The sequence below is a fragment of the Apteryx mantelli genome, chromosome 4, assembly GCF_036417845.1.
Source record: "Apteryx mantelli isolate bAptMan1 chromosome 4, bAptMan1.hap1, whole genome shotgun sequence".
In the NCBI taxonomy this organism is placed as follows: domain Eukaryota; kingdom Metazoa; phylum Chordata; class Aves; order Apterygiformes; family Apterygidae; genus Apteryx; species Apteryx mantelli.
In genome coordinates this window covers 41,194,883-41,219,257 of record NC_089981.1, presented here as the reverse complement: position 1 = coordinate 41,219,257, position 24,375 = coordinate 41,194,883, and the positions used below count along the sequence as shown (strand labels likewise).

At 38.9% G+C, this 24,375-nt stretch overlaps 1 long non-coding RNA gene across 3 annotated transcripts in view; it reads left to right on the top strand.

The window, feature by feature from the left end:
• The window catches only part of LOC106498377 (uncharacterized), a 269,160-nt gene that overhangs the window by 200,156 nt on the left and 44,629 nt on the right, over window positions 1-24,375 (top strand). For all 3 annotated transcript variants that reach the window (XR_001294956.2, XR_001294958.2, XR_001294957.2), the window contains exon 4: window positions 6,971-7,111. This is a non-coding gene — a long non-coding RNA (uncharacterized lncRNA). The remainder of the gene's footprint in view (window positions 1-6,970; window positions 7,112-24,375) is intronic.

The window sequence follows — 24,375 nt, the reverse complement described above, 5'->3', positions numbered from 1 at the left end:
AACCTGACCACGAAAGGTTAAGCAAGTACAGCCTTAGCACAGAAAGTTATGAGACGCACGCAGCAGGGCTGTGGAGTTAGTTGTTCACATTTGCACCTACAAGTTGGCTTCAAACCTGTTACTTGCCTGAGCCTGGAATCAGTCCACTGTTGAAACTCATCTGTTTGTTTTGTGTTGTCCTGTAGGTAACAGCATCTCTTCATCCTATATGCAACAGAATATAAATATGGATACCCTCTATCCCTGAAAATCTCCACCATAGGTTCAAATACCAAAGTTATTGAGTATACGATATCAAGCCTTGATGGCCTTTACTTATTGCAGACAAGCTCGATGTTATTTTATGACTCACTTCCATGACTTAAATGTTCGCAGTTACTGGTTCAGGGTGACACTTGCCTCACATGGTGATCTTTTTTATTTTAATCTATTCAACAATAAGCTTAATCTGAGGGACAGTTAATAAGCCTTGTTGGTAGCATTTCATCGCATTACCTCTATTAATAAAATTTTAAGCAGCCAGCTGAGCCATTTATCTCAAAAGACTAAAGACACAGCTAAAATATAGATTGCTAATGCTGATTAAAATTTTCTGTTTGTCTTCCTACTCTGGGATAGATTCCATAGTGCCTGATGGGTGACAAATTAATTCTAAAATCTTGTAAATTATCTATCTTGTCTATTCTAGGTGCCTTATAACACTCATCTCCCTAGTATCTGAGCACATGTATTGTGCTGCTGGTTTTTAAAGAGGCATAACTCAATTTCCTATTTTGTGTCTGTAGTGAGCCTACAAAAAGCGTGCATTCAGTATGTGCAGACACACTTGTCCTTAGTCAGTGTAGATGTGAACAAGTGCTGAAAAATACCTTTCTGATATTTAGGAAAATTCAAGTGGCTTCAAATCTCTATACATTGCCTCAAATGCTTGGGCATACAAACTGCAGTTGCAATAATTTAAGTCTTTTTGACTTTCTATTTTTATTATGTCTCTTACATAAAAGATGTTTAGATTAAATTAGATATAGTTCATATCAGTAATATAAGGTAAAATGCTTTATGAGTGGAACAGTTGTTTAAGAAAAGGATAAATTTAGTTGATATAGTTAATAGCAAACTTGAGAAAAATAAATATGCTGAGGGCATGCTCATTAAGAGTATACCCTGTCAAACATAGCTCTAATGATATCAAGAAATAACTGAGCTTGAGTAAAGGTTTTAGCAGCATACTTTCAGATTTGTCTACTACAGATCTTAAAATCGCAGTTTCCTCTTTTTCCCTTATATGCTATGTAATACCTATTTTGTCCTGTAACACATGGCATGGAGAATACATGTAGAAAATGTCAGTTCTATCAATATAAAAAAGTTCAGATAAGAGAGGAACTTTTCTGCAAGGCTGTATTCTAGGATGAAGAGAGTTGAACACATTCAATTTTTCTCACATGTATGTTTTTTCCACTATAGTTTGTCCATTTCCATAAATGACATGAAGAGAATATCAGCAGCAGGAAAAGTCTATTACATACTGTAAATGCTAACAATTTCCTTTTTCTTACATTTGTATTTAAAATGTTTAGTACTACAATAATACAGTGTTCTTCATTCTTTTCCATATGATGTAGTGCTTAATTCATCTCGTGTTCATGTCACACCAGTTGGCTGATTTGTCTACTGAGTGTTAGGGGTGGTGGTGAGACTGAAGCAGCATTTGTTGCCATGGCAGATGTGATGAGCTGCGTAGAACAAATCTTTTGCTTGATCAGTCTTGGCTTCAAAGTATCTGTACAGTCAACCGCTATATCAGTACTCTAAATTGCTCTTTTATCATCATCGTCCCTTCGCTGGAATCCTGATGACCAAAGAAAACTCTGTGTAAGACGTCATGTTTACAATGCATATTCAAGGCAGGGCTTGAAGCCTAAATTTGTCTTCTATTCCAACTGTAAAAGTGCTTTAAGATACACAGGCTCTGCCCTTTACTTCAAACCCTGAAGAGATCTCAGGGTTAGTGTTTTGGGACAGCCTGGTTTGTTTTCATTTTTCAGTTTGAAAGGGAGCTCTTTGACCCATTTAAACTGCTAGCAGACACCAATCTAACAACATAGCGGAGAAGCTCAGCTGTGAGTCACGCTGCTTGTAAGACTAACTGTAGGTGAGGCTTAGTTCAAGCCTACACAACACAAAGCATTCTCTGTGGTACGTCACTCTCAAATGTATTTATCACTTGTTTGGGGCAGGGAGTATTTTCTTATTTTTCTAATGGCAAGTCAATAGCAGATTAATGATTAAATACAAACTAAAGCCCTAACCTGCCATCTTCTCCAACAGATCTCTGACGTCTCGTCAGACTGGGTGGTGGAATTTTCCTCTTCCTTTACTTTATAACTGTAAGTTGCAGTTTACTGCAATTAGCCCAGAGCTATAAATGATGCAGTAAAAGTCTGTATTTTTGACATTTTCAAGCTAATTTTGGAAAAGGTACTGAGGCAGAAAAATTAACCTCAGGCAAATTCTGAATCTGGAACTCTGAACTTTCTGACTTTTCTGTTCTGTAGATTTATATGCCTCTGACAGATTCAGACAGAAAACAAAGCAAAATCATGGACAAATATAAAGTCAAAGTTCTTATTTCCTGTTACTATGAGCTAATGACAAGGTGATGACCGAGTTGTTTTCTTAAATACTAAAAAGTAATCAGAATAAGCCATAGAATGTTTCTTCTGTATATGTTTATTAACTTCAGACTTCAAAGCAGTTACTAGAAATTAATCACTGAAACAGCAGCAGATATAAAAGAGATCCAAAATGCGCTTTACCCAGCATCATTATTCCTTTGTCTCTAAAGTTAATTAGTTATTATAGACTCTTTTGTCAGATGACATCTTCCCACATTTCTTCACTATTCTTTATCTGCTAGTTACTTGAATGGCAGCAAAATTAGTCTGCATGTGTGAATCTTGCCATGCTCAAAATCAACTACAACAGTGGCTCTGTCACAGGAAATCTCTGAACGAACTCTTGCAATTAGCTTCATGAAATTTGCCTCCCTATGAAAAAAGTCACATAGCCTTCCAGCATCAGAAGAAAAAAAATAAAGTTGTGCACCTTTAAATTAGGCAATCCATAGCCATCTCAGTTCCACAGAGAACAAGTTGCCTGAAGTGTTCAGTCTCTTCAGGTCCGGAGCAGCCTTTTTACTGGCAAAACTGATCTTTTGTGCGTCTCCCAAACAGGTCATCCCAATATATTTTTACTCTAACTATATCACCTATCCTTTTAGGGTGAAAATCTTTAATTTGAAGGTGCAACAGCAGTCCACTGAGAAAATATTCTGAACAATTCAATACTATCAAGTAATATTGCCAAATGTCTTTAAAGTGCTATAGAAGAAGAGTTTCCTCAGGTGTGAGCCAGTCTGCTGGAAGTGTCTTAGTTGTAGCAACAGGAGCTCTTGCTGTAGCAAAGGCAGCTTCTGGCCTGTGTGAGCAAAGGGAGAGAACGGTTCTGCTGCTCAAGACAGACAGAGGGTCCCATATTTCACATTTACATATCAGGTAACACATGATAAATATGATGCCAAAACAAACAAAAATCTTAAGACTCACAGTTAAACAATGTGCTATTTGTCAGCTGGAAGAAAAAAAATAGAAAATTGATGTAGCACTAAGCCAAAACAGAGAAATAAAAGAGCTTGCCAAGTATGTAACAGTTTTGCATGCTTCCACTTCATATACAAAATTCCTCCGTGATTTTTTCAGATTCTTCGCTATGACTATTACATTCATTTCACATTTAACAATATTAATATATGGCCCTGTAGAACCTGTACATCATTTATATGCCAGATACATCTCTACAGATTCATTGAATTTAAAGGAATTTGGTTCTATGTTTTAATCATATCAGAGAGGAAACGAGCTAGAAGTCTAACTAGACAGTGCTGCTGTGGGCTAATAGCAAAAGGTGTAATCATTTTTTGATACTTATAAATTAAAACTGTTAGATTTCTCATCTTTTCATCTCTTCTTGATTAGTTCTGTGAATCTCTATGGCTACCTCTACAATACTTGAAAATACTGCCTCTATATATTCTATGATGAAAATGTTTTAAGAAAGAATCAGTTTGAAAACTCAAAGTTTTATTAAATTCTGCACCATCCAATTTCATAAAATCTTTAAAAAATGCTAACTTTCCTGCTGAGAGTTCCTAGTAAACAGTTTTGTACTTTTGTGTAGCACTTGTTATCTAAGAAATTCACAATCCATTAATTAGGTTTAAAAACATTCCACTCAGTCAAGTAAGTATTTTCACATGTGGTAAAATATTTTTATGTGAGACTATGATATGATCAGGTTCCTTCAGTGGGGCAGTAATAAGACTGGATGTAAGCATGGTGAAGTCGAGATTCTTAGGGTCTTTGCATAATTCTCCCTCATTTTGATACTTACAAAGTGTTTTTACATTATAGGAAAACAAATGAAGCTTTATTCTATCCAAGAAATGCAAAAAAGCCTCTGTGAATTTGCACACGTTGTTGTAGATGCAGAGGCTCCCCACAGGAGGACTTGGTATTGTGTAAATTGTCCCCAGCCTGGGTGATTTGGAGAGATAATAATAGTCCAGTCACTCCACACAATTTTAAGTTAGTGCAAAGAATGAAAAAGAAAATTTGATTCCAAAAAAGAATGATTTGCCTAAGAAGCATTCTGTGCTGAACCAGAAAGACTATGTAGATTTCCTAAGGTGGAAAAGGAAAATAAGCAGAAGATGAATTTATTGGAATATAAGAGAAAGTACACTGAGAAATCAGAAATTCAGAAATGAAGGTTGGGAAACAACATAAGTTAAAATTTCAACAATTTTTTGCAAAACATATTTTTTGAAGTTATGACAAGTCTGAGTATTTGAATCCGATGTAATGAAACTCTTCTTTTGCACTATGTGTGCACAAATGCCTGCACATTTCTTACCCAGAATCTTAAACTGTTGAGCTGCGCGTGAGTGAAACTAGAAATGGAAGGGAATTTCTGAACTCTTCCTGCTGCAGAATAGCCTGGCTGAAAACTGTGATTTTAAGCAAATTATTTGGAATGCAAAAAATATCCACTGGTATTAAAACTCATTAACAGATTAAATTTACAAATCGGTGGCATGCAGTGATCACTTAAAATGTCCATCATGTAAAAATTCAGTGTCATTTCCTGACTTCGTTCAAGGAGTGATGACTCTGGCCTGAAATTAATAATCACATGTTTTTTGCCATTCTTATAGGGTCAAACAGTATCTAGTGCCTAACAGAACATCTCTTCTAAGTAATAAAATTTCTTATGTCAGCTTATCTAATCTTTTTGGAGTTTGTAAAATGAATGGCCGCTGCAAATACAACCATTTTAGTATTTCCTGATGATTTGCTTAAATTTATCCAGGCTAGGTAAGCAACAGCTGGAAGGTTTCTCTTTTTATTTTCCACTGATCCCTAAGAACGATTACTAGCTAGACTCACCTTAGGTAGCTTCTATAGGGAGTGAACAGATTTTCTGTTGTTATTGTTGCCACCTAAATAGTTCTCTTTGATCACATTTTTCAAGTAACCCCTATAGCAATACGTCCTTGCTCCTCAGAATCAAATGCTTTTGCAATCCATTTCTTTGGCCTCAGGGAAAGGCTACTCAAACAAGAAGAATTATTAACAATTCCACTGTTTGCCTTTTACTACCTGATAGGAGGTAATTGGAAGTAGTCTGGACAACGCAAAACTTACTGCACGGAGGTTCTGCTTTTGCTTAATGTATGCTTGAAAAGAAAAGTACTCAGGTAGATAGCAATGGCTCTAAATGCTTTGTTTGTAGCACTAGAAAATACTTTACTGTAAAGATACTAGACTGGGTCACTTCCCATAAGCTGCTTCAGAAGAGAAAAAATATCATTCTGAACTGATTCTGAACATGTACTGTAAAAATTGTAGCAGTTCCAAAATGCCTTTCTGCACAGAAGGGCTCGCTGTTTTGCCTGCTTGACTGAAGCAGCCACTTTCCAGAAACGTCAGCCACTCTTCCTGTCTCTCACTATCATAGGAGCTTTATTTTGAAACCAATTCTCTACTGAAACAGGCACTTGCTGTTCCTGCTCTCAATTCTCATGTCAAACAGTTGAGCGAATAAGATGTGTGGGAAGATTCACTGGGAAGTCATTCTCTAATTCCAGTAATTTTGTTGCTCCTAGCAATCTATTTACCTACACCTCTAGTTTACTGCAATTTATTTTTGCTGGAATGAGCTAAGTGGCTGGATACAGAGGAGAATAAGAAGATAAAATAATATGTCAAAAAGCCAAAAAATACAGACTAATCAAAAGAAAAAATGAAGACTGAGTAATAGAGACAAAAAATCATGAATAATGAGGCCAAGGCCATGGTTTTCATATTCTAAGTATATGAGTAACAGAAGAATGGAGGCCAAAATTCATCTTTAGCTTAAGTTTGACTTTGTTAATAAATGAAAACATAAACTTGAATCCTTAATTTCCTTCCTGATTTGTCTTCCTTTCTAATACACCCTTTCTTCTAGCTCCCCAGTTCTTTCCTATTCAAAAGCGATTCCTCCCTCCAAGTTATAGACCCCATCAACATTGGTAGGTAGGGAACTGCTTAGTAGGTAACACATAACATGGTCCAACGAATACCGTGGTGGCAGTTCTTTTGGCTATGGAAATGTTAAGAAAGAGGACTTTTCTGTCAGCCCCAAGCAGTAGGACTTTCACTGACAAACCCAGCTCTAGGGGGAATGCCTCTTACCTGGTATATGAGAGAAGAGGTAATGTTGAAGCAGGAAACACCTATAGCCTCATTTGACAACAGTTCCTTTGGAAAAATAAGTACAGTTTCTTGTGGACCTCAGTCAAAAACTCTTCTCTTTTATCTTGTAACATGCAGAGACATGACCTCTGCCTTGCTCTATTTGGATCTAGAGAAAGACAAACATGCTTCAGCACTACTACAAGGACCGGCTGAGGCAACGTGTCCTGAGGAGGAGTGAGCATTGCAAGTTATACTGTGAACAGCTTGACAAAGAAGATGCTGCTACTGTGGTCAAACTACCAAGATTTCTGGTAAGGAAGTGGGTGTTGATGTATGGGGACAAAAAATGACTGGTATTCATAGAGCGATCAAGCGCATGAATCTGTACCACTGCTGAGATTCTAAGTAACATTCGGAAAACACAAACCACTGTTGAAGAACACATTAGTCAGTATGACTGAGTATCATGCTGTTATTGCATTAGAGGATTAATGCTTCTCACTTGTCCAAAAGCCTATGTGGAGCGGCTGAATTCTTGAATCTGCTGCTCTCATTTTATTCTAGTGCAGTTGCTGCTGAATCGTATATCCTGCCATCTCTAAGCTTGCAACTTTTCCTGCTTCAATCTTTCCATGTCTTTTTGCGTGCCACATTTTGCCAGGGACCGTTACATGACTTCCTTTACCAGAGTCTCGAAGCTGTGACCCAAATATAGAAAGCTCAATGATAAAACTCCTTGATTTTAGGAAAAGCAGGGAATGTTAGGATTCACTAATTAATAACCTGGAGAACATTAAAACATAGCTCTATGGATATCTAATGTCCTCACTGCAATCTGGAAATCTAGTGTGAGTTCTGACAATTTGACCACGTACACATATATACACTAAAAATGTAGCAGAGCTACCAACATTTCAGACACACAGGCAACAAGAATGACTGAAGATTTATTTTGGAGAGGAAATTAAGGATGGAAAGATATGCAAACAAATGGTCTGAAATAGGTCATCCAGGCTCCCCTTCTCATTATACATCTAACCTTTAACAGTGAAAGAGAATACATATAAGCAAATACCACAGAACAGCTGGCATTCTTTAAGTTCATATCTTATTTACCCTCAAAGAAACTTATTTGTGTGCACAGATGCTAAAATTCCACCAAAAGTGAATCAGTGACAAACCTAGTAAATAGGTTTCCTGTCATCCAGTCCTTTACACTATCCACTCGACCATGCTGACTTCTAGATGCTTATTCAAGTAGATAAAGACCTTCCTAAGAAAATGAGGATGCTGTCTGCCGTGAGCCCATTCCAGTAAATGAGTCAGGTCTCTTCTAGCTGCAGACAAGCCTACAAAATCATTTTGTGTGATTAATAGCACTAGTAAGAGTGACTTTCTGTTGCTATGGGATGACTAAATTGTTCTGGGTCATTTGAAACAAAATCAAAAGAAGTTTTCTTTCTGAACATATCGTAATCACTAATTATTTTCCTTCCACTCCACACACACACACACACAGACACATTCTTGCAGAATTTATGGATACAATTGGGTAGGAGAAAGCATTCCTATCAGACAATGGCATTTAGAAGCTGGGATAGCTTCCTTAATTCTTCACATGCAGAGGAGTTTGACACCACCTTTTGGAAGCACTGTATGACAATTTAAAATGAAAGTAATCTTTCAACAGCTTGAAAGGTTTGTTTTCCTTTAAATAGACTGTGTGCAAAGAAGTAATGACAAAAAGAATTAATTTAAAATCCTGCTAAAATATCATCAGATTAGCTATCCAAAATATACAACTTTAGAAAAACTGAAAAGCAGTTATTCTGCAGCAGAAGCAATTTAAATAGCTTACTAGAAGCAGCTCAGGTGTGTGTATTTCCCTTGTTTATCAGTGCATTATGATGCCTACAATTAATTTATTTATTTATCTACTGAGGAAAAAAAAAAAGGTCCTTTAGGTTGATAGCAACAAAAGCATCTATTATGTGCTACATATCTTTGAAAACTTGGATTTTTTTTAATGAAATATGTTGCTTTTTTAAAAAAAGAGAAAAGATAAAAGAAACCTCTTATATTTTTCTATGGGTAGCTTCTTCCCTCCCCTCCCACCCCTGCCCTCCATTTATTTGAAATTGCAAATAGAATTGCCTACTTAGCTGACTGTTATGATCATGTTCTTTAAATAAAATGAGACTACTTATTTCTCATTAGTTAGAAATCATTTTTCATTGTTACATTTCTTAAACAATCTCAAATAACAGTAGTGGTAAGCTTTCAGCTATTATTGCCAATATTTATCTTAGATCCAGTGAAAACAATGAAGTACAAAAGTAATTACAGGAAGAACTAGAGATGTGTGTGCGGTCGCAGGGCCATGATCTCATTGCCATTACAGAGACATGGTGGGATAGCTCGCATGACTGGAGTGCTGTCATGGATGGCTACGTACTTTTTAGGAAAGACAGGCCAGGAAAGCGAGGTGGTGGAGTTGCTCTTTATGTGAGAGAGCAACTGGAATGTATTGAGCTGTGCCTAGGGGTGGATGAAGAGCGAGTCGAGAGCTTATGGGTAAGGATCAAAGGGCAGGCTAATAGAGGTGACACTGTTGTGGGTGTTTACTACAGGCCACCTGATCAGGAAGAGGAAGTCGATGAGGCCTTCTACAGACAGCTGGAAGTAGCCTCACAATCCCAGGCCCTGGTTCTCATGGGGGACTTCAACCACCCCGATATCTGCTGGAAAGACAACACAGCTAGGCACAAACAGTCCTGGAGATTCCTGCAGAGCATTGGTGACAACTTCTTGACCCAGGTGGTGGAGGAGCCAACAAGGAGAGGTGTGCTGCTGGACCTCGTACTAACAAACAAAGAAGGACTGGTGGAAGATGTGAAGGTCGGGGGCTGCCTTGGCTGCAGTGACCATGAGATGGTGGAGTTCAGGATCCTGCGAGGAGGAGGCAGGGCACCAAGTAGGATCGCAACCCTGGACTTCAGGAGAGCAAACTTTGTCCTCTTCAGGGACCTACTTGGAGGAATCCCATGGGTTAGGGCCCTGGAAGGAAGGAGTGTTCAAGAGAGTTGGTTAATATTCAGACATCACTTCCTCCAGGCTCAAGAGCGGTGCATCCCTATGAGTAGGAAGTCAAGCAAAGGAGGTAGGAGACCTGCATGGATGAGCAAGGAGCTCCTGGCAAAACTCAACCAGAAGAAGGAAGTATACAGAAAGTGGAAAGGGGGACAGGCCACTTGGGAGGAATATAGGAATGTTGTCAGAGTATGCAGGGATGCGACGAGGAAGGCTAAGGCCCGTTTGGAATTAAATCTGGCTAGAGATGTCAAGGACAACAAGAAGGGCTTCTTCAAATACATCAGCAGCAAGAGGAAGACTAGGGAAAATGTGGGCCCTTTGCTGAATGGAGTGGGTGCCCTGGTGACGAAGGATGCAGAGAAGGCAGAGTTACTGAATGCCTTCTTTGCTTCAGTCTTTACTGGTCAGGCCAGCCCTCAGGAGCCCCAGACCCTGGAGGCAAGAGAGAAAGTCTGGAGAGAGGAAGACTTTCCCTTGGTGGAGGAGGAGTGGGTTAGAGATCATTTAAGCAAACTTGACACCCACAAATCCATGGGCCCTGATGGGATGCACCCACGAGTGCTGAGGGAGCTGGCGGATGTTATTGCTAAGCCACTCTCCATCATCTTTGAAAGGTCATGGAGGACAGGAGAGGTGCCCGAGGACTGGAAGAAAGCCAATGTCACCCCAGTCTTCAAAAAGGGCAAGAAGGAGGACCCAGGGAACTACAGGCCAGTCAGCCTCACCTCCATCCCTGGAAAGGTGATGGAGCAGCTCATCCTGGAAGCCATCTCCACGCATGTGGAGGAAAAGAAGGTGATCAGGAGTAGTCAGCATGGCTTCACCAAGGGGAAATCATGCCTAACCAATCTGATAGCCTTCTATGATGGAATGACTGGCTGGGTAGATGAGGGGAGAGCAGTGGATGTTGTCTACCTAGACTTCAGCAAGGCTTTCGACACTGTCTCCCATAGCATCCTCATAGACAAGCTCAGGAAGTGTGGGTTAGATGAGTGGACAGTGAGGTGGATTGAGACCTGGCTGAATGGCAGAGCTCAGAGAGTTGTGATCAGTGGCACAGAGCCTAGTTGGAGGCCTGTAGCTAGCGGTGTCCCCCAGGGGTCAGTACTGGGTCCAGTCTTGTTCAACTTCTTCATCAATGACCTGGATGAAGGGACAGAGTGCACCCTCAGCAAGTTTGCTGATGATACAAAACTGGGAGGAGTGGCCGATACGCCAGAGGGCTGTGCTGCCATTCAAAGAGACTTGGACAGGCTGGAGAGGTGGGCGGAGAGGAACCTCATGAAATTCAACAAAGGGAAGTGCAGGGTCCTGCACCTGGGGAGGAATAACCCCATGCAGCAGTACAGGTTGGGGGTTGACCTGCTGGAAAGCAGCTCTGCGGAGAAGGACCTGGGAGTGCTGGTGGACACGAAGTTAAGCATGAGGCAGCAATGTGCCCTGGTGGCCAAGAAGGCCAATGGTATCCTGGGGTGCATCAGGAAGAGTGTTGCCAGCAGGTCGAGGGAGGTGATCCTCCCCCTCTACTCAGCCCTGGTGAGGCCACATCTGGAGTACTGCGTCCAGTTCTGGGCTCCCCAGTACAAGAGGGATGTGGCACTACTGGAGCAAGTCCAGCGAAGGGCCACAAAGATGATTAGGGGACTGGAGCATCTCTCTTATGAGGAAAGGCTGAGAGAGCTGGGCCTGTTTAGCTTGGAGAAGAGAAGGCTGAGAGGAGATCTTATCAATGTGTACAAGTATCTGAAGGGAGGGTGTCGAGAGGATGGGGCCAGACTCTTTTCAGTGGTGCCGAGCGACAGGACGCGAGGCAATGGGCACAAACTGAAACACAGACACTTCCATCTTAACATGAGGAAAAACTTTTTCACTGTGAGGGTGACAGAGCACTGGAACAGGTTGCCCCGAGAGGTGGTGGAGTCTCCTTCTCTGGAGATATTCAAAAGCCGCCTGGATGCAATCCTGTGCAATGTGCTCTAGGTGACCCTGGTGGAGCAGGGGGGTTGGACTAGATGATCTCCAGAGGTCCCTTCCAACCTCAGTGATTCTGTGATTCTGTGATTCTGTAATTTCTGTAAATAAAATACCCTTCTTAAATCAAGCACAGTGGTGGCTACCTGGGGATGCCAGTAATACCACAAAGACTGGGGTCTGTCCCTAATTTTTATTTCATGGAAAGGAAAAAAAAACAATGAAAAGACCTTGAAAAGAGAGCTAAATAAATTGATGAAGGCCCACGTGATGATCTGTAATATGCTGTTGTGGGATTAGTGCTTTGAAACAGCCTCTGAGCATTTCTAAACAACCTTATCTTCTTAACATCATAGAAAAAAACTTCTGCTGAGGGTTTTATCTGTAAAAGCTTGTTTTTAAAAAACGGGAAGAATGCTCTGAATAGGGGAGTTAATAAGCAGCTACAGGCAAAGAGCCGTTCCTGTGAGTGCAGCATTATAAGGATGAAAGTCTAGCTAAGGATGTTCAAAACAGGAACTTGCTTTCCAAATACATGGTGGTTTTGGCAGGGGGGTAGCAGGGGGTAGTCCTGTAACTGAGAAAAGAGGAAACTTTCTTAGTATATGCTTCTGCTCAGCCGTGTTCAAATGAAATATAGTATGCAAGCTGCTGCTTTGGTTTTAAACAGATTTTCAATCCTTCTTTAATCTTGTTTTTAAACAAACTCCTATTACATGGGAGATTTGTGCAGATTAATGTCCAAGAGGCTCCCTCGGCTGCTGAGGAGGCTCTGTGGCAGGTTCTTCAGGTGAGGAGCCTGAGGAGCCTCCGCAACCTGAGGAAGTTCTCCAGGCAACGGTAACAGCAAGATGGGCTGGGGTTAGAGTACCTAAAGCCATTCCCATATGGGGGAACATGTACATATTGCAGTTTGCCCTTGGATATTACTTCTCTATTATCTACACTGAGCAATGCAAAATTAATTCAGATGGCTTTTAACACCAGCCCCTGAACCCAGTTTGGTGCAAGTCCGAAACCCTGTTTCTGGAGCAACTCCGCTCAGCAAAATCCATCTCCCAAACAGAGCCAACCTAGTGCAGCTCTTTCTACTGGTGCCATCAATGGCAACTTCCTGTGCTGAGCTCAGCCTTTTTCCTCTTTTCTTTGCTTCCACTGTTGATGGTCCCCCAACCAGTCCAACTGGTATCTCCATAATGACCAGCAGTCTGGAAAGACCTCTTTGTAGGCTCTTTCATGCAAGAAAAACCTATAGTCAAGAGATCCAGACCAGGACAGAATTCTTGGCAGAATCCCAAAGCCACCAGCCAGATTTTCTCTTCTTCAGATTCAGGCTTTGACTGTTTTTAGAACAAGCTCTCTCTTTACAGAACCAAGCTCTGTTATCAAATCAAAGTCCATTTCTATATTCTCAGGGTGACCCATCATCTCCATGTTTGTAAAACATTTTAAGAGCTTAAGGTTTTAAAGGGGCTTTAGTACTTAAGCTGCTTTTAATCCTTAAAGCAATTTATGCACAAACATCTTTAAGGAGATAAAAATGGCTTTGTTTCTTAAATGCCGCACATTTAAGCTTTCTCACTCTTAAACCTTTTAAAGTGATTTATATATTAAACCCACTAATACCAGTATTGCTACTGATTCAGTCTGTGACCTTGGACATATCACTCTTCTATGTATCTGTTTGTCTGTGAAATGGGAATAATAGCATTGTGACTATAGTTTTGAATAACCAGTTAATGCTTGAACAGGAATTTAATATGAAAAAAGGCATAAAAATACTTACTGGTTTTATTAAACACCAGAATAATGGTCAATAAATCAGCACTAAATCAGTGCATACAAACAGCAGTAGGAACCATTTTCCAACAACAGACATACAAGTTTAATAATGTAAAATGCAGTATTTTCATGCCTGTTATGAAGAAATGCTGATCATTGGCAATACAGTGAAACAAGATTTCAGAAATAAACTGTATACCTGTTTTTCAAAAGACGTGATTGCATTTAAGCGTGCTCTCTTAAAATAGCTCTCCTAGCACTAAATCTTTCTTTCACTTGCTCTTCTCCTGTGAGAAGCCACTTGAACTTTTTGTATAGTCGTCCACCTTTCCTCTGAGATAGGTTCATGACATAAAAATGTTGGCCTTAACACAAGGTCTTGTCCGTGGTATTGACTGATACTTGGGGGAAAAAAAGTCCAATAGAAGTAAAAAATGCAGTGGTGGAAAACTGAGCACCAAGCAATGTCTTGCACTTAAAAGTACATGCAAAGGTCAATATCATTATTTTGGAAACTGATTAACATAGACTTCCTAGAGCTTTTTTTTCTAGAAAACTGTACTGGAATTGGGAATGTAAAATAATGGGACAAAGTGCTGATTTTTTTAAGGTTATGCATATAGTACAGGATGACAAATCTTCGAGAAAGATTGACAATACCATCCAATAACCTTTTGAGAAAGAGGGAGAAGTTACAAACGATGTAAGGCTGAGAGACAGATGAAGTGACTTTAGGTAATCAAAGTAAAAATTGCTGCCTGGTAGAATCCCAGCAGCAAGGCCCTCTTTTTCACAAATACTTGGTGAGTTTTTACAGTGCTATAGTATTTGAGTTTTATGTTGTATGATATTCACCAACTGAGAGTGTGACCCTCTTCTCCCCCAAGATGTTATCACTTCTCTATAGCAAAGTAATTCTGTTGCTGTCTTACTAGAGATGAACTCATGAATCAGTGATGTGGGCAGAGGTGGCAGTCCAGATAGCACTCTGCTAAATCTATAAATCCTTTAAAAGAGACTGTTTCTCTGCTGCCAGCAGTTATTATTGTGTCCCAATCAGCCAATTTCATTTTGAAACTTTAGGTGGACTGGATTTGAGTGCTAAAAGGAGAACAGCTACCAGGAGATTAAGCACATTATATCATCAGATCAGCACATTATATGATCTGAAAGCTAGGCAATGAAATCCAGCTATTCTTTTCTGCTCTTTCTGGTTAGTAGTGATCACTAGTTAGCAGTGATCACTAACACTGGAGTACATTTGCTTTAAGTCATAACCTTTAATCATATCTAGTAGAAGTTATCAGAAAGTGTTAAGAGAGAGCAAAATCCCTTCTTTTTTGCTTTTCCATATCTTGACTTAACCATGGATTCAATTGCAGTTTGTAAACTTTCAATAATTCAGCCACACCATATCCATGAAAGGTCATTTCAAATCTGTGTGGTGCTCAAAACTATGCTTGGGCAATAAATCCTCATGGACTCCCTTGTGAGAGAAGGAGTAACCAGAAATGTAGGGTGAATTGTGCACAATCACACTATGAATTGGTGGGTACACACACAATGAATAAGTAAAGATTATTAGGTTGGAAGACAGATATATTCTAGCAGTTGATCCAGCTACTAATGAGATACAAATTGGAAAATCAGCAAACAAATAAAGTACCTTGTCTTATGCCAAGGAACAAGTTAAGTGTACATCTGAATACACAACAAGGTGTCCTGAATCCTGGTTCTCTCTCGTGCCTGATGACTGTCCCTCTGACTGCTGTTCTTCTGGATGTGTTTCCCCAGTAATCTGTCAATGTGAATCTCTCTTCCCAAGCCAACACTGTTCTTGACTCTGGAAACCATCTCACAGTAAACCCTCTTCAACTTTTGTCTTGTTTTTGGACTGCTGTTTTTTTTTTTTTTTTAATTGAGCACATTATGAAGAGATGGAAAATAAACTGTCAGTTTGTTTTCAAGGCAAAACCAATCACATCTGAAAAACACCTGGGGAGTCATAATATAATGTGACTTTGTCTGCATCACTTTAATTAGAATGGTTGACTAGTACCAATAAAATAAGAATAATAAAAAATATTTGTTGCCTAGTTTTGGTTCTTTATGTTATTATTTGTTATTTTCAATAAACATTCAGGCAGTCCTAGTGTTTCAAAGAAACTGGAAGGAATAATAGGTGGTGTGAGGATTCGAGCTCCACACTATAATCTCTTTATTCTCCTAGATAAAAAATTAAGTCATCAGGAAGCAGAGGACATACCATGGCTCATGAGAGAAAAGGCATAATGCATGAATTTTGTTCTGTAAGACTAGCTGAAGGGAACATTTATAAACCACTTGGCTGAAAAATATTGCATTGTTTGGTAGATTCAGTGGGAAAATATTATTTTTTAAAAAGTAGGATTGGTAAGTGGACTGATCAGTGGCTTTAACACAGACTAAATTTGGCCAGATATAAGCTAAAGATTTTTTTTTCAAAAGTTTCACAAAAATAATCAGGAAGGAAGTTAACTCTAAGTACTCTGAATGATGAATCAGGATGTCCACAGACTACTTGCCATCAGATGCGAAAACAGAAGAAAGGAAAGATCAGAAGTTGTACCGAGGGAGAATAAATAGTGAATCAAACAGCTCTGAAGTTCCTTGCTGAGGTACTATCTGAAAGATAGCAGTGCCACCTCCTGACTCTTTTAGTACTACTTCCTGGGACACAACACTTTTTGGTTTTGTTTTGTTTTCTCCTTTTGGAGATTTTGATTTTTAAGTACTCACCTTGTAGGGTCAGTGAAATCTGATGGGAATATGGAGTTTGTTGACTAATTTTGACCATTGTTAACCATTATTAACCAATTTTATGTTGCCTGTAAAAAACTTTTTTTTTAATCTAGTAATAGAGAATCTGGTATGTAACCTGAATTCAGGCTTGGGAAATGAAGAGTGACAAAGGAGATTTTTCTTGCTAAAACAGCATGGCCTGACAAGATAAATTTGTGAATAAAATATTACATTTCAGGAGCTCCCTTTCAGCTAGATAAATACTCTGAATAATTAACAAAGCAATAGGATGTAATTCCTAGCATTTAACTTAATGTTTACTCATAAATTATTGTAATATACGGTGATATAGTGCAATGTGCTACTGGAATAAGAAGGGTACAATATATCACTTTTGGTTGCCATTGATATATTATTTAGTGTTATTTGCTCAAAATCTAAACATTGTAAGAATAAAGGAGGACAGCAAGTTCCTGGCATGTAACTAGGATGGCAGGTTCTGCTCATCTGTGGTGTAACTCAGCCGTAGCTGTGACTTAGAGCCTGCTACTCCACGCAGTGAAGCTGAGCAGGTTCTGAAACGGTCAGACTTCATCCAGTCCCTGTGAAAGCAGGCCAATAGATGCAAGAATATTATTTTCTAGCACTGATCTAGAAAAATAAATTACAAGACTTAGTTTAGAGTCTGGTGACGATGGTAGAGCAGACCCTGCAATCAAGTACAGTTCCATTAAAATCATCTACAGACTCCATTTCCTAGTCATTAAACATAGGGAAAATTGCTGATACCCCACAGATGACTAATGTTTATGAAAAAATAGATTTCTAGCAGCATAGAATATGGTGGGTTTCACTGGAAATCATACCTTTAAGAGACTGAGCTTTGCAGACATTTGGAAAGGGCACTGCAGAGACGTGATCAGATAAGGATCTCTTTCAAATATTTTGTATTTAGAGAAAAGACTGCTGAGTGCTGTATGTGGCACCTCCTGGGACCTAAGGTACTCAAGTCAGCAAAAAGATTACATTTTGTTTTCAGTAAATTTAAATAAAATTCTTCCATGCTAGGATTGGACTGGACCTATTGGAAAAACAATTGCCTTTAAATAACAAAAATTCTCAGAAAAATCTGGTAAGGCTTTGTTCTTTATGCACAGCCCATAACATTGTCACTAAACTACTGCCGTTTCCTAAGGGAATAAATATATTGCTTTACCCATGTGAGCAAATACAGGTGCTTGTGTGCGCACACATAAACACGCATACACACCACACTCACAGGTACACATGCTGGTATAAAGCAGCTTTGTACTTTATAGTTGGTTCCACTTCTGCAGTGATACCAGTTTAACTATTGCGGAAGAAAAAGTATAACCTTAATGAAGACTGGTAAACTCATAATAATAAATAGATAAATTAAATCTCCCTGATATCAGCCTTATAGAATCTGAGCCATTTTTTTTATTAAATACATGAGTGATGTGTCTCATTCACGACATCAAAAAGAAGTCTCAACAATAGCTGGATAATTCATGATATTCTCTGTACCACAGGAAATCATTTATGGCCACCTCTTTCTCTCTTTCTCACATTTCAGTCGTCTTATGAACGGATATTTTGGACCTTTGAATCTAATTAAAGGTGATATGGTTGACAACTAATAAAGCAGTGCTTTAATGATTCTGCATGTGAATGAGGTGAAAGATCGCATTTCTCTTCCCCCTACACGCAGGCTTCTTGTCGCATTGGGAATTATTTATTGCTGGTATAAAATAATAAGAATCAAAAGGCCAGAAAGGATCTCTCATTTCTCTGCAGTGATTGCAAACAACATTTTCCCCATGTTATGGGAAATGTAAAGGGAACGAGAGAAAAAGAGAAAACCTACCTTATATGCAGCATAATTTAAATATATTGTTTGATGGAAGACTTTCTAAAAAGGCGAATTTAGAAAACTATTGCATAGTTCTCTCAGTACAAAAAAGGTTTATTCAGAAATATTCACTCCAGGAATGGCATCTCACTCAGCATCTTTCAGTTTAAAATGAAGGCTACATTTGTTCAAGGGATAGTGTGGCCAGTATCTTGCAAATATCGTAATTTATGGACCTAGGGTTTTAAAGGTTGTGGCAGGCTATGGTGAAGCAGTGGGGATGCAAGTTGCCTATGTACTGTTCTCTCATGAAGGGAGAGAGAGAGGAACAGAATCAAAAAATGGGTGACATGGGCTGAAGCTAGTTAGCAAATGTAGCAGTTGGAAGATTGAAATTCAGTGCATCTCTACTATTGCATTTGTCAGAAGTACCTTTCAGAAAGCTAAACTTATAGCTGCTTTCTCAGTCTAGATTTCGGAAAGGAGTATCTCCCCAGGATGGAATAGCCTTTGCTAATGCAGAGATGCCTTTGGGGTTGACTGTGACCCTAAGCCTTTGTTCTGTTTTCATTCTAACACACCATCAAATCCCATGAAATATTTATAAATGCAGAATCTTCCAAATGATGTTCTATTTATAACAGTAATAAAATGACAGCTCTCTAAGTACATTTCCTCTAAATTTTTAAGTTATATCATACACCAGGGCAAAGATGATAAATTAAAGAGTACTCCACAACTCATGGGAAACAATGAGTAATGTTCATCTGAATAACAGTTCTAACTCCTTATCACTTCTTAAAATTATTTCTTTCCCCCTTCTATTATTTCAGTGCACTTTGTTAGTGGAATCCTTGGCTCATAGTTTGTTTTTTTCTGTATCTCTGCACTGGTTAAGACCTCGTACCATTCAGCTTAGTGTCTTTCTGCTTTTGTTCCATGTCTACATAATCACTCTGTAAGCAAGATTCAGTTGTTTCCTGTTGAGCACAAATAATTGTGAGGGATCTTTGGGTTTTGGGACTTCATTGCTTCTGAAAATCACGGTAGCAAAACTGCGAATGGACCAGCTTCAGCATTAGCCATCTACCAAAGGAAACCAAGACAAACCTCCAGACTGAGCCAACATCATTTAAAATTTGCCAGTAGGAAGAACTGGTGGCAACAAACAGATTTTATTTGTTGTCTGAATTATACATGACATCATACTTATATGATGTCAAAGTATATGGTGTGCCAGGTCTACCCAAAGCAGGACAGCATCTTGATAAAGGTTATATTGCTGTCTTGATAAAGGTTATATTGCTATAATTCATTTGCACTGAACAGCTTCTGCAGGCAGGGTACTTGTGAGTTCTGCTTTTAAAATCAATTTGTCTCTCATAAACCCTTAGGAGCTTGTAGTGGTAGTGCTTACTGCTCTTTTCTGAGGTGAGTATTTGGTCCCCTGGAGGCAAGGTTACACAGCTGAAGCAGAGATGTATAATCTATTAATAGTAGATCTGTCCTTCTTCTTGTATCGCCAAGATACACAGCAATTTGGAATCTATGATATGAATTTGATTGTGCTGTTCGAACTACTGAAGTGAGAAAAACAAAATTATTTCCAGTTACAAATCCCAAAGGTGTCCCAGGTGGGAGCAGTCACAATTTACCAACAAAGATACATGAGGAAAGGGAGAGACAACATCCACTGTTAAATATAACGTGCTTTTTATTTTACATGTGATGCAATCATAAACCTATTAGCTTTAATCTACTTTTATCATCTGAGAGAAACATCACAGTGACAAGCTCTCAACAGAGCCTGGCTCATTAAACTTTACAATATATTTACAAATGCCCCTAAAGAGAGGATTCTCAAGAACATCAAGACCTACTGTGGAAGACTCTTTGACTTGCCTGTGGTGATTAACACTCTGCACCACAATGCAGGTAACTTCAGTTTGATTTCTTGTCCTCATCCAAGGGAGGGAGACCCAACTGTCTAGAAATAGCATTTGCCATTGGCTAAGGATCGTACATACTCAACTCTGCAGGGAGTCTGGCTTGAAACTGCTGATGTTCAAGCGTTCATATTTAGTGAGCAAAATGGGAAACTCCTGTTGTTTCCCATGAGGTCCTGTAGATTAAGAAAAAGATTTTTCCAGCAGGATTTTGCCCAGCACTACCCCTCCCTTATTCCCAATGCACACAGAAGTATATCACTGCCTAACTTCCTAACTTATGAAAAGCTTCATTGAGGAAACAGAGATGTGAATTAAACAGGTGATGGCTTTTCATTTTCTGTGGTTGGTGTACAGGACATGTTAATGGAAATAATTCTCCAGGCTCATTGAGCCCCATCTGAAAGCTGGGAAAGCTTTTTAGCCCCCTGTGTTATAGAGAACAGCCATAGGCTCTGTTTGAGGACTTTTATAATAAGGCTAGTATTTTGATACGAAAAAGACAAGTCTGACGTGCCACATACCTCTATGGACATTGTTGATTTATCCCCAGATTGTCTCAATTTCTTCTCGAAAGTTATTATAGACTGTATAGTCACTATCACACATATATTACAGGAATTTTATTCATAAGCAGGAGCAAGCAGTAAACAAACTGCCAAACAGTGCGTTTAGTTTGCTTCTGCTCTGCCAGCTTCCCATGCCAGAACAAACCCTTTTGAACTCAGTGACAGGAAACTAAATATACAGAAATTCATCCTTAACAGAGTCACTGTCAACCCTCCTGACAAACTATAGACTGCTATCCAAAGTTGTAGAAACAAGAGTTTTCCCCTGGCTTTTGAAGAGTTGACTTTACATAGCATTGCACACAAAATGCTTTGAATGTCCATCAGTTTCGTGCCAGCCTTCATTCTATTTTATGTTTATATGTCTTAGTAACCACTAGGCCCCACCTGAGTTTTAGCTCACAGTCAGGCATAAGCGCAAACTAAAATATTTTATGTGACTTCTTATTGTTGCCGGGCTTTTACAATCTGATTCAAGATCTGAATTTTGCAATTAGTCCTTTATTTTTGATGTCACAATTTGTGATGAAAATAGCCCTGTTGTTATGAGTATGCAAAATCCAGAGGTGGTATTTGCTGAGATCACCAAATGCCTCAGAATCTGCTGACCAGGATCTTTGTGGTGTGGAAGCTCAGTAATGAAACTGCCAGTTCGTTTCTCTGGGATCACAAAGCAGCTGCAGGTGGGAGTGATATATATATATATATTTTTTAGTCGCTATTTCTCATTTCTTACAATTCCAAACAAATATTGATGCAAAAATGGCTTTTCATTTCAGGTGTCCTTTTCATGTGGTCCTTCAGTGGTCACAGTTGTCCCATCACTTTTTTAGCATTTTTGGACACAAGCTAAGTTGTCCAACATATTTCACAGATGGAAAATGCCTTTACTACTCATTACTGAAAAAGATAAATACTTCAAGAGCTTTAAGCACTCCATCTTAGAAGGCATCTATGCTTTGATTATCACAAATATGCTGAGTGCTTGGCCTTGATATATTTCTAGATTCCCTCTGATTTTTTGACAATGAAGCTGCAGTAATATCTATTCTTGACTAAAAGCAATCTGACCATTCTTTTTTACTGAATCATATGATTTCTGTCTTAACTTGACACTAGAGTTGAATGGCAAATGGCTTTCCCTTCCAGTGTGAAATTTCAAAATAAACAAAATAGTAATAATAATAATAATAATAATAAAAATAATAGCTTTTATTGAAATGAGACAAAAAATACAAATCTCAGAATTTTTCAGTGACAAACCAAACATTCTGCATCAACAAAGTATTCTGATAATGCCCTGTTATCTGTTTTGGGGGGGTTGTTTTTGCTATTTTTTGCTTTCTTAAGATAAAATAAATTTCCAAAATGAAAAATCATTTCATAATAAAAGACCAAAACCTTTAAGTTACAAAACATTGAAACGGACTATTTTCAGAATTTTGAAATATTTTGTGGGCTAGGAATAACCCTTTCCACATTGCTTTCATTTAATCAAACCCATGTTTAGAAGGAAAAACTCCTTGATTTCTATCTCTTCAAATAAAAATGAGTTTACTTCCCAAAGCTGGTGCAAAATCCACATATTTGAAAGACTGATACCTCACGAGAAAGAAAGTGGTGGCTTGAAAAAGACTTAAATAAATTGCCGAAGAAGTAAAATATCAAATAACATCTCTATTTCTTATTGATATGCTTTTCCTAGGTACCTTCTCTGTTGATCATTACTGCATTGTTCACTAGAGACTATTACTAAACTAAATTTAGGTACAAATAAATGTATTTTATTACAGTCTTGTTAAACAAACCCTGTGCAATTTAGATGGGAGCCTTTTGTATGCATTTCTTTTTGTCAGCTTGACTGAAACTACATCATCTGCTGCAAAAGAAGTACAACAGTAAAACATTTCTTGTCTTTCTCAGTCAAATAGTCCTTATACCCCTTTATTTCTGGATGTTTTTGTATGTGCAGTGTGCTTTTCTCTGAACAAAAGAGTCTAGTTAGGGAGAAAGGACCATGGATTAAAAGTACTTAAGGAGTGAATATATCCTTTAAGTTACAATATAAACTGATTAAACACATCTTCAGACCTCGATCTGGAAAGACATCTCATCTTTTCAGAAGTGCATGCATATAATAAGATCTCCTGAGGTTTCCCTCACTTGGGATTCTCTCTAGTTTCCAATTAAATTGATGATGGTTCTGCTAGAGATTTCAGAAAGAAATCACAGAAATCTTGCTTGACCAACCTGATTGATAGCCTCTTACGATGAGATGACTGGCTTGATGTGGATGAGAGGAAAGCAGTCAAGTTTCTTGACTTTAGTAAGGCTTTTGACACTGTCTCCCATAATACCCTCATAGACAAACTGATGAAATATGGACTAGATAAACAGAGAGTGAGATGGACTGAACACTAGCTGAACTGCCATGCTCAAAGATGTTAAAAAGTATTGGCTGAAGATGTTAAACAGCACTGGGGTACCCTAAGGGTCCATACTGGGACCAGTACTGTTTAATATCTTCATGAATGACCTGGATGATGGGACTGAGTGTACCCTCAGGAAGTCTGCAGATAATACAAAACTGGGAAGAGGTTGATACTCCAGATGGTTGTGCTGCCGTTCAGAGGGAGCTCGACAGGCTGGAGAAATGGACTGACAGGAATCTCGTGAAGTTCAACAAATGGTGATGCAAAGTCCTGCACTTGGGGAGGAATAAACCCGTGCACCAGTACAGGCTGTACTGGACCAAGGGCCGACTGGGTGCAAAGCAGCTTTGCAGAAAAGGCTCTGGGGGTCCTGGTGGACAACAAATTGCCCTTGAGCCAGCAATGCACCCTTGCATCAAGGAAGGCCAGTGGTCTCCTGGGCTGCATCAGGAAGAGTGTCCCCAGCAGGTCAAGGAAGGTGATCCTTCCCCTCTACTCAGCACTGGTGAGGCCACATCTGGCTTGCTGGGTCCGGTTCTGGGCTCCCCAGTACAAGAGAGGTATGGACATACTAAAGCACGTGTAGCAAAGAGCCATGAAGAAGATTAAGGGCTTGGAGCATCTGCTGTATGAGGAGAGGCTGAGAGAGCTGGGATTGTTCTGCATTTTGACTTGGTTCATTTATTACTTAGCATTCATTGCCCTCATAATTTTGCTTTCAATTTTTATTGTTTTTAAGGTTCTCTTTCTCCAGTACTGATTAGGATCGTGCAAATGATAAACCCTGGAGCACATGAGGTACACTTACTCATCATTCATTATGTCCAAGTTAAAAATAAGAAGTCTTCCACAGCACTCTAACTTTAGCATTATACAAATGGACATTATGATGGATAAAGCACTAAAATATGGAAAATGCATCTATTTATTTTGGGAAATCTATACACAAATATAATTAAATTATGTGAACTTTTTTTCATATATCGTATTACTGGTGTTGAGAGAAGTAAACAAAAAATAATGGATAGGTGCAGGAAAATAAACTGCATCATAGGAATGGGTAATGATTTAAAAGGAGGTTTCATGTCTTTTTCACAAATGTCAAATCAAAACTGGAAAAATGTTTTG